Below are 11,204 nucleotides of genomic sequence, written 5' to 3' on the forward strand. Positions count from 1 at the left end.
CCCACTCCCCATAGCCTTGACTTCTACCCCCCCACTCCCCATAGCCTTGACTTCTACCCCCCCCCACTCCCCCATAGCCTTGACTTCTACCCCCCCCACTCCCCATAGCCTTGACTTCTACCCCCCACTCCCCATAGCCTTGACTTCTACCCCCCCCACTCCCCATAGCCTTGACTTCTACCCCCCCACTCCCCATAGCCTTGACGTCTACCCCCCCACTCCCCATAGCCTTGACTTCTACCCCCCCCCCCCCACTCCCCATAGCCTTGACTTCTACCCCCCACTCCCCATAGCCTTGACTTCTACCCCCCCCCACTCCCCATAGCCTTGACGTCTACCCCCCCACTCCCCATAGCCTTGACTTCTACCCCCCACTCCCCATAGCCTTGACGTCTACCCCCCCACTCCCCATAGCCTTGACGTCTACCCCCCCCCACTCCCCATAGCCTTGACTTCTACCCCCCCACTCCCCATAGCCTTGACGTCTACCCCCCACTTCCCATAGCCTTGACGTCTACCCCCCCACTCCCCATAGCCTTGACTTCTACCCCCCCACTCCCCATAGCCTTGACGTCTACCCCCCCACTCCCCATAGCCTTGACGTCTACCCCCCACTCCCCATAGCCTTGACTTCTACCCCCCACTCCCCATAGCCTTGACTTCTACCCCCCACTCCCCATAGCCTTGACTTCTACCCCCCACTTCCCATAGCCTTGACTTCTACCCCCCACTTCCCATAGCCTTGACTTCTACCCCCCCCACTCCCCATAGCCTTGACTTCTACCCCCCCCACTCCCCATAGCCTTGACTTCTACCCCCCACTCCCCATAGCCTTGACTTCTACCCCCCACTCCCCATAGCCTTGACGTCTACCCCCCCACTTCCCATAGCCTTGACGTCTACCCCCCCACTCCCCATAGCCTTGACTTCTACCCCCCCACTCCCCATAGCCTTGACGTCTACCCCCCCACTCCCCATAGCCTTGACGTCTACCCCCCCACTCCCCATAGCCTTGACTTCTACCCCCCCACTCCCCATAGCCTTGACTTCTACCCCCCCCACTTCCCATAGCCTTGACTTCTACCCCCACTCCCCATAGCCTTGACTTCTACCCCCCCACTCCCCATAGCCTTGACGTCTACCCCCCACTTCCCATAGCCTTGACTTCTACCCCCCCACTTCCCATAGCCTTGACTTCTACCCCCCACTTCCCATAGCCTTGACTTCTACCCCCCCCACTCCCCATAGCCTTGACGTCTACCCCCCACTTCCCATAGCCTTGACGTCTACCCCCCCCACTCCCCATAGCCTTGACGTCTACCCCCCCACTCCCCATAGCCTTGACGTCTACCCCCCACTTCCCATAGCCTTGACGTCTACCCCCCCACTCCCCATAGCCTTGACGTCTACCCCCCACTTCCCATAGCCTTGACGTCTACCCCCCACTCCCCATAGCCTTGACGTCTACCCCCCCACTCCCCATAGCCTTGACTTCTACCCCCCCACTTCCCATAGCCTTGACTTCGACCCCCCCCCCCCCACTTCCCATAGCCTTGACTTCTACCCCCCCACTCCCCATAGCCTTGACTTCGACCCCCCACTCCCCATAGCCTTGACTTCTACCCCCCACTCCCCATAGCCTTGACGTCTACCCCCCCACTCCCCATAGCCTTGACTTCTACCCCCCCACTCCCCATAGCCTTGACGTCTACCCCCCACTCCCCATAGCCTTGACTTCTACCCCCCCACTTCCCATAGCCTTGACTTCGACCCCCCCCCCCCCCCCATAGCCTTGACTTCGACCCCCCACTCCCCATAGCCTTGACTTCTATCCCCCACTCCCCATAGTCTTGACTTCTACCCCCCCCCCCACTCCCCCTAGTCTTGACTTCTACCCCCCACTCCCCCTAGTCTTGACTTCTACCCCCCCACTCCCCATAGTCTTGACTTCTACCCCCCCCCCCACTCCCCATAGTCTTGAATTCTACCCCCCCACTCCCCCTAGTCTTGACTTCTACCCCCCACTCCCCCTAGCCTTGACTTATATCCCCCACTCCCCTAGTCTTGACTTCAACCCCCCCCACTCCCCCTAGTCTTGACTTCTATCCCCCCACTCCCCCTAGTCTTGACTTCTATCCCCCACTCCCCCTAATCTTGACTTCTACCCCCCCACTCCCCCTAGCCTTGACTTCTACCCCCCACTCCCCCTAGCCTTGACTTCTATCCCCCACTCCCCATAGTCTTGACTTCTACCCCCCACTCCCCATAGTCTTGACTTCTACCCCCCACTCCCCATAGTCTTGACTTCTACCCCCCACTCCCCATAGTCTTGACTTCTACCCCCCACTCCCCATAGTCTTGACTTCTACCCCCCCCCACTCCCCATAGTCTTGACTTCTACCCCCCCACTCCCCATAGTCTTGACTTCTACCCTCCCCCCACTCCCCCTAGTCTTGACTTCTACCCCCCACTCCCCCTAGTCTTGACTTCTATCCCCCCACTCCCCCCTAGTCTTGACTTCTATCCCCCACTCCCCCTAGTCTTGACTTCTACCCCCCACTCCCCCTAGCCTTGACTTCTATCCCCCACTCCCCCTAGTCTTGACTTCTACCCCCCACCACACTCCCCCTAGTCTTGACTTCTATCCCCCACTCCCCCTAGTCTTCACTTCTACCCCCCACTCCCCCTAGCCTTGACTTCTACCCCCCACTCCTCCTAGTCTTGACTTCTACCCCCCACTCCCCCTAGTCTTGACTTCTACCCCCACTCCCCTTAGCCTTGACTTCTATCCCCCACTCCCCCTAGTCTTGACTTCTACCCCCACTCCCCTAGCCTTGACTTCTATCCCCCACTCCCCCTAGTCTTCACTTCTACCCCCCACTCCCCATAGCCTTGACTTCTACCCCCAATCCCCCTAGCCTTGACTTCTATCCACCACTCCCCCTAGTTTTGACTTCTACCCCCCACTCCCCCTAGTCTTGACTTCTACCCCCCCCCACTCCCCCTAGTCTTGACTTCTACCGCCCCCCACTCCCCCTAGTCTTGACTTCTACCCCCCACTCCCCATAGTCTTCACTTCTACCCCCCCCCACTCCCCCTAGTCTTGACTTCGACCCCCCACTCCCCATAGCCTTGACGTCTACCCCCCCACTCCCCATAGCCTTGACGTCTACCCCCCACTCCCCATAGCCTTGACGTCTACCCCCCACTCCCCATAGCCTTGACTTCGACCCCCCCACTCCCCATAGCCTTGACTTCGACCCCCCACTCCCCCTAGTCTTGACTTCTAAAACCCCCACTCCCCATACCCTTGACTTCTAACCCACCCCCACTCCCCATAGCCTTGACTTCTACCCCCCCCCACTCCCCATAGCCTTGACTTCTACCCCCCCACTCCCCATAGCCTTGACTTCTACCCCCCCACTCCCCATAGCCTTGACTTCTACCCCCCCACTCCCCATAGCCTTGACTTCTACCCCCCACTCCCCCTAGCCTTGACTTCTACCCCCCCCTACCCCCCCACTCCCCATAGCCTTGACTTCTACCCCCCCCCACTCCCCATAGCCTTGACTTCTACCCCCTCCCACTCCGCCTAGTCTTGACTTCTACCCCCCCCACCCCCTCCCACTCCCCCTAGTCTTGACTTCTACCCCCCACTCCCCCTAGTCTTGACTTCTACCCCCCACTCCCCATAGTCTTGACTTCTACCCCCCCCCACTCCCCATAGCCTTGACTTCTACCCCCTCCCACTCCCCCTAGTCTTGACTTCTACCCCCCCACTCCCCCTAGTCTTGACTTCTACCCCCCACTCCCCCTAGTCTTGACTTCTACCCCCCACTCCCCCTAGTCTTGACTTCTACCCCCCCCCCCCCACTTCCCCTAGTCTTGACTTCTACCCCCCCCCCCACTCCCCCAGTCTTGACTTCTACCCCCCACTCCCCATAGCCTTGACTTCTACCCCCCACTCCCCTAGTCTTCACTTCTACCCCCCACTCCCCCTAGTCTTCACTTCTACCCCCCCCCACTCCCCTAGTCTTGACTTCTACCCCCCACTCCCCCTAGCCTTGACTTATATCCCCCACTCCCCCTAGTCTTGACTTCAACCCCCCACTCCCCCTAGTCTTGACTTCTATCCCCCCACTCCCCCTAGTCTTGACTTCTATCCCCCACTCCCCCTAGTCTTGACTTCTACCCCCCACTCCCTAGCCTTGACTTCTACCCCCACTCCCCCTAGCCTTGACTTCTATCCCCCACTCCCCATAGTCTTGACTTCTACCCCCCCCTCCCCCTAGTCTTGACTTCTACCCCCCACTCCCCTAGTCTTGACTTCTACCCCCCCCCACTCCCCATAGTCTTGACTTCTACCCCCCCCACTCCCCATAGTCTTGAATTCTACCCCCCCACTCCCCCTAGTCTTGACTTCTACCCCCCACTCCCCCTAGCCTTGACTTATATCCCCCACTCCCCCTAGTCTTGACTTCAACCCCCCCCCCCCACTCCCCCTAGTCTTGACTTCTATCCCCCACTCCCCCTAGTCTTGACTTCTATCCCCCACTCCCCCTAATCTTGACTTCTACCCCCCACTCCCCCTAGCCTTGACTTCTACCCCCACTCCCCCTAGCCTTGACTTCTATCCCCCACTCCCCATAGTCTTGACTTCTACCCCCCCCCACTCCCCATAGTCTTGACTTCTACCCCCCACTCCCCATAGTCTTGACTTCTACCCCCCACTCCCCATAGTCTTGACTTCTACCCCCCACTCCCCATAGTCTTGACTTCTACCCCCCCCCACTCCCCATAGTCTTGACTTCTACCCCCCCCACTCCCCATAGTCTTGACTTCTACCCTCCCCCCACTCCCCCTAGTCTTGACTTCTACCCCCCACTCCCCCTAGTCTTGACTTCTATCCCCCCACTCCCCCTAGTCTTGACTTCTATCCCCCACTCCCCCTAGTCTTGACTTCTACCCCCCACTCCCCCTAGCCTTGACTTCTATCCCCCACTCCCCCTAGTCTTGACTTCTACCCCCCCCACCACACTCCCCCTAGTCTTGACTTCTATCCCCCACTCCCCCTAGTCTTCACTTCTACCCCCCACTCCCCCTAGCCTTGACTTCTACCCCCACTCCTCCTAGTCTTGACTTCTACCCCCCACTCCCCTAGTCTTGACTTCTACCCCCCACTCCCCTTAGCCTTGACTTCTATCCCCCACTCCCCCTAGTCTTGACTTCTACCCCCCACTCCCCCTAGCCTTGACTTCTATCCCCCACTCCCCCTAGTCTTCACTTCTACCCCCCACTCCCCCTAGCCTTGACTTCTACCCCCAATCCCCCTAGCCTTGACTTCTATCCACCACTCCCCCTAGTTTTGACTTCTACCCCCCACTCCCCTAGTCTTGACTTCTACCCCCCCCACTCCCCCTAGTCTTGACTTCTACCGCCCCCACTCCCCCTAGTCTTGACTTCTACCCCCCCCCCCACTCCCCATAGTCTTCACTTCTACCCCCCCCCACTCCCCCTAGTCTTCACTTCTACCCCCCACTCCCCCTTGTCTTTACTTCTACCCCCCCCCTACCCTAGCCTTGACTTCTATCCCCCCACTCCCCTAGTCTTGACTTCTACCCCCACCCACTCCCCATAGTCTTGACTTCTATCCCCCCCCACTCCCCCTAGTCTTGACTTCTACCCCCCCACTCCCCCTAGTCTTGACTTCTATCCCCCACTCCCCCTAGTCTTCACTTCTACCCCCCCACTCCCCCTAGCCTTGACTTCTACCCCCACTCCCCTAGCCTTGACTTATATCCACCACTCCCCCTAGTCTTGACTTCTACCCCCCACCACTCCCCCTAGTCTTGACTTCTACCCCCCCCCACTCCCCCTAGTCTTGACTTCTACCCCCCCACTCCCCATAGTCTTGACTTCTACCCCCCACTCCCCCTAGTCTTGACTTCTACCCCCCCCCCCACTCCCCCTAGTCTTGACTTCTATCCCCCACTCCCCCTAGTCTTGACTTCTACTCCCCCACTCCCCCTAGTCTTGTCTTCTACCCCCCACTCCCCTAGCCTTGACTTCTATCCCCCACTCCCCCTTTCCGACTTCTGACCCCCCATAAATAAATCTGACTGCAACCCTGGGCCAGACCCCCTCCTAACCTTTAACCCACACCCCACCATCTTTGCATGAGCTACAGTCTTGCTGCACTGCTTTTATTCTATTTAAACTTGTAACCCCCCCAAAACTCCCCTATTGTGGAGTCATCAAAGCAGTGTGGTGCAGCTATGAAGGAGGATGCATGGGTGTGTGTGTTGAGTGTCTGTGGAGGTAGGGTGGGGTTGGGCGAAGAGGTGCATTATATCCACTCACCACAGCACTGCCTCGATGACATCAAGCCTGCCAACCGTAGAATGCAAAAGCAATGCCAGTGTGGCATGCCTCTGTTCCTGGTGTGTGCGTATATACGTACAGTGCCTGTCCTGGAAAAATAATAGAAAACAGAATTAACAAAAAAAAATACAGAAAATAAGCTTCTTTTTTTAGCTGAACATTTAAACAAAGTTGTTTTCTTTGCTTGAGAATTGTTTATTTTATTTTGCATGCAATGTGTCTTGAAAATGACTTCGATACATTCTGCCACATGGTAAGCAGTGGAAATAATAATTGTTTCTATGTTTTATTACGTTGATATTATCAGTTGATTCTCTGTGTTTTTATCAAGAGAGTGGGGATATAATGTAGCGAGAAGTCTATGGAGACGTGATGTGGGAAGTGGAATAGTTTTGTCCTTGTTTGTTTTGGACAAATGTCAATATTAGTGAGTGTGTAAGATCATGGGAAGCGTTCCAAAAAGCACCCTATTCCCTTTACAGTGCACCACTATTTTTCACCAAGCCCCCATAGCTCTTGGGAAGTACCTCATGTTGATATATCAGATGTCGGGTCAAACGACTGGCTGTCTACTGTATTTTCAGAGAACGTCTCGCTGTTCTGACACCCCCTCTCCCTTGTTCAACCATCTGAATTGAGATGTGGAGGGCACTTAAAGTGAACAAGTCAGTATTGAAGTTCAAAATGCCTTTCTCTTTCTCCAAATTGCCACAGTTTGTGTGCTTCCCAAATGATACAATTCCTTACATACTGCACTTTTGTGGACTAGGACCTATGGGGCAATATAGAGAAAAGGGTGCCATTTGGGATGCACATTATGATCAACATTTTTATCGATCCTCCCCTCCTCCGTCGGATCAATTTCAAACAGACCTGGGTGAAGAAGTTTGACATGGATCCACGAGAATGTAGAAGCCAGAGGCAGATGTTAAATGGTGAGGCTATAAGAGTGCACCTAGTGAGTGTACACTACAAAGTGTACACCACGTCGTGTAATAAGTGGATGAATGTGAAGCCTTGTCAAAGTGAACCATGACCGCTGCTGTCGCCGTCTCAATAATAATATCCCTCTCGCTAGGCATTGTGGGAGATGCATAGCCTAGGCTGCTATTTGTGTTCTGGATAAATAACGGAATATTATACCAAGCCTACGCAAAGGCCTTATATACTGTAATAATGACATGCTGATGTTCAAAAACCACCACAGAAAACTATATGGCTTGTTTGAGAGGAACAGACAAACAACACTGATGTCACTATAATGCATTCTACTGTACTCTGTTATTTTCAACTCTGTTTATATGGCGAATGCTATGGTATGCCCTGTTTGGTCTGGTCTTAGTACCCTGTGATACCGGCAACGTATACACAGTATTAGAATGTAGAAGAAAAACTGTATGCAACCACCACTAGAGTGTGATTATGTAACTTAATACTATTCCATTCCACTGAAGCTCTGCTGATGTACAATCCCCCCCCAAAATCATGTTAATTTTTTCCCCTGGTTGGTTCTGAGAAAAGGGGGAAATATTGTTTGTGTTGACTTGGGACAACAGGAGAATGTTAATGTATTTTTTTGATCTGCAATAGATGGTTTAATTCATGCATGCTGCATCAGAACTAAACGCCTATTTTATTGGAGAGCACCTTTATCAAGGGCTTTCCAATCCAAAAACGATGGTCCCCTTACTGACCTTAGACGTCAAGACATCTACAGAAGGTAGCCGGTAGATTGTCTCATAAAAGTCTTCATTCGTCGCCTATCTGACCTGGGGAAAAATGGTATGTGACAAAAATCCCTCATCCTGTCCCCCAGATGTCAAGTTGAACACGCACAATTGCCGAAGTAAAGATATCAAAACCGCACAAGTAGTATTCCTGTGAGTATAGGTGTTCCTCCATTGGTGAGTGCAGTTTTCAAAGGCCTTGGGAGTTGATAGCAGGAATGAATGTATATGGGTACCGTTACTAAGGGTCTTTGGTGGGAAAAAAATGTTTTTACTTTTTATCTTTTTTGTTTTCTTGGAGAGAAGAAATTGAGACAAAAATGCGATAAATCTGCAAATGGTTCTCCCTAACGCTAAGAACTACATTTGACGTTTTAGAGTGACTGTGTACATAGCTATATCTATTACTGTTGTTTTGATTTACAGTCTATATCTATCATTTTTGTTGATTTCATCGATGCTAAAATAATGGACTTTGGAACTTTCTGTCTGAGAAGATGGCCGTCTTTGGGATGTTCCACCAAACGAGGAGGGGGAGGGGTGAGGGAGAAACACGCCACTGTGGCAGTTTACCCGGAAAGGGGGGGTCTACAGAACTCCACAAAATGGACTCTCCCTCTCTCTACTCCTCTGGTGAACCTATCACTCTGCTGTGGCTAACAGGACGACAAATTTCTCCACTGTGGCCACAGGTGCCAAGAACGCAGAAGCACTTGTAGCACAATTGTGTCTTTTTTCTTTCTTTCTTTTTGATGACCAGTATGGATTTTTTTCTCCTCCTACCCAATATATATATCGCTTTTGCTCATACACCGTATGTGTCATAAGCATATATACAAGACAACATCACATAAAGAAATGTATAGCTATGACCTGCGGCAACTTTTTGGAAAGTTGAAATTTGCCAAAGGTGAAAGTCTTGCTGCATTCTTTCGTCAAACTGCTATTCTGTGTTCAACAAGTGACAACAAAAGTGTGTATTTATCAGTATCATTTTGGAAATCTTGCCCACGTGCCATCTAATTAAGCAATAAAAAAACTAACAATGAGATAACGAGACACAATCGCATAAAGGATTTTATTAACTCAAAATGCTTCATTGGTGTTATATCCCATACTGGTGAGTCGAGCGCTGTAATGCTATCACTGTTGGCATGGCAACACATCACCACTGAAATGTAGAGGCCTGAATATGAGGTGTGATTGTACAATGATTATTTTAGTATTTTTCTTTATAAGAGGTGTCCCATAAAAAAATGTTGTGTTTTTTTACTTGAAGATTCTACTGGTGTACCACTTGCATAGTTTGTACAGACAGTTTGTACAGGAGAAAAGGACAGTCCCTCCCAGCAGACAAGAGAAAGATTGCAGGGTTTCTGAAAGTGGTCTCTTGTTCTCTATTGTTCGTCTGAGCCCGTCTGAGATCTTGTTTCTGATTCTCTAGTTGTCAGGAGTATCATGGAAACTCAATTTACTGCATTGCAACTACAGTGATTCGTCAATGCTACTGAAAATGAAACAATCCACTAGTCTACATCACGCTTTTAACCGCAGGCAAAAACCATACAGGTTCACAACTTGAAAAAAAGCTCGTATGATTTCCTTGAAAGAGATTCATTTTATTATCAATGATTTAATAAAGTTGTAAAGTGTATTTTACTGTAAATAGTATCCACAGAGGATATTATATGAACCTTTTGTAACAGAAAAACTATGGAAATACCTTAATATAACATATTTTACAAAGTTTTCAGAATCACACAAAATCTGACTAAAGCTGAGATGGATTTATATAGATGATCTCTCCAACTCTATTCTCTCACTAATCTCAGAAAACCAGAGACCGTTGGTTCATTTTGAACTGCTTTCAGAGACCACTGCCATCTTTCCCAGGACCGCTGGTGCAGTGTGGTTCTTAGTCAGTAGTCACAGAGAAAGTCTACTGTTGTCCTGCTCTGCTGGAGGGGGAGTAGCCTGTTAGTGGCTGGGGAGAACCCAACACTACAGCACAGTCAGTGGTTGCATCCAATTTTTTTTCTCCACTTTATTCCCTATGTAGAGCACGACTTTTGCCAAGGGCTCGTAAGGCCTCTGGTCAAAAGTAGTGCACTAAATAGGGAATAGGGTGCCATTTCAGATGCAGCGAGTGTGTTAGCTACCGCTAGCAGTGTTGCAGCAGCAATGGATTCTCTCCGGTTTCGGATCCCTAGATGTCATGGCCGTCTGTTGCTAGGATACCAACCCACACAAAGCACTGCAGGGGAATGATATGCAGCCACACTGAGGGAGTGAGGAGGCAGGCAGGTCAGGTCAGCTGGCTGGGCTGTCCCAAAGGGAGAGGAGGGTGGGAGTGAGTGAGTGTATGGCAAGGCTGAGGTTATGGTAAAGGGGGTTGAGGGGACCTTGTATAATGATGTCTTGGTGCATATATGAGGCCACTGGGTAGATGGGAGGCTTGGGAAAATAAGGTGAAGAGTGAGGGGGGAAAGAGAGGGTTACAGAGGAGATGGGTCAGGGGGAGTTTGCAGAGACAGTTGAGGGTCAGAATGAAGAACAAACGAGAAGAGGCTAGCGGAACCCATGGGTAAAGTGGAGCGATGGGATCAATGCGTTCAAGGCCTTAGCGAGAGGTCAGCCAAACAGAAATGAAGTGAAGAGGATTTTCTCCTGTTTTGAATGTAGTTAAGGTGCGGCCAGCTGAGTCTCGACCGGGCACCGACCTCACCTGAATACAGTCTGACTGCAGTGACCACCTGCTTCTACTTTTCTAGGCTCGTATTCAAAAAGCGTCTGGGAGTAGGCGTGCTGATATAGGATTAGTTGGGACCATTTAGATCATAAAGAATAACATTATATGGACCCGGGGGGGAGGACATTATCTTAGATCAAGACTCCTACTCTGAGACGCTTAGTGAACACGGACGATGGGGTCCGTTCGATTATCCTTTCTGTTCCACCTCCTGACGATGTTCCTTTCTTTGGACTGCTGTATTATCACTACTGATTTACACCTTCTTTGTTTTTACTGATCCATGTAAAGCTGTAAAGATAAGGATGTCCTGCATTGTGAAAGAGAAATGGATGTACATATTGTAT

Source organism: Oncorhynchus gorbuscha, linkage group LG21 (genome assembly GCF_021184085.1).
Source record: "Oncorhynchus gorbuscha isolate QuinsamMale2020 ecotype Even-year linkage group LG21, OgorEven_v1.0, whole genome shotgun sequence".
NCBI classification, from domain to species: Eukaryota; Metazoa; Chordata; class Actinopteri; order Salmoniformes; family Salmonidae; genus Oncorhynchus; species Oncorhynchus gorbuscha.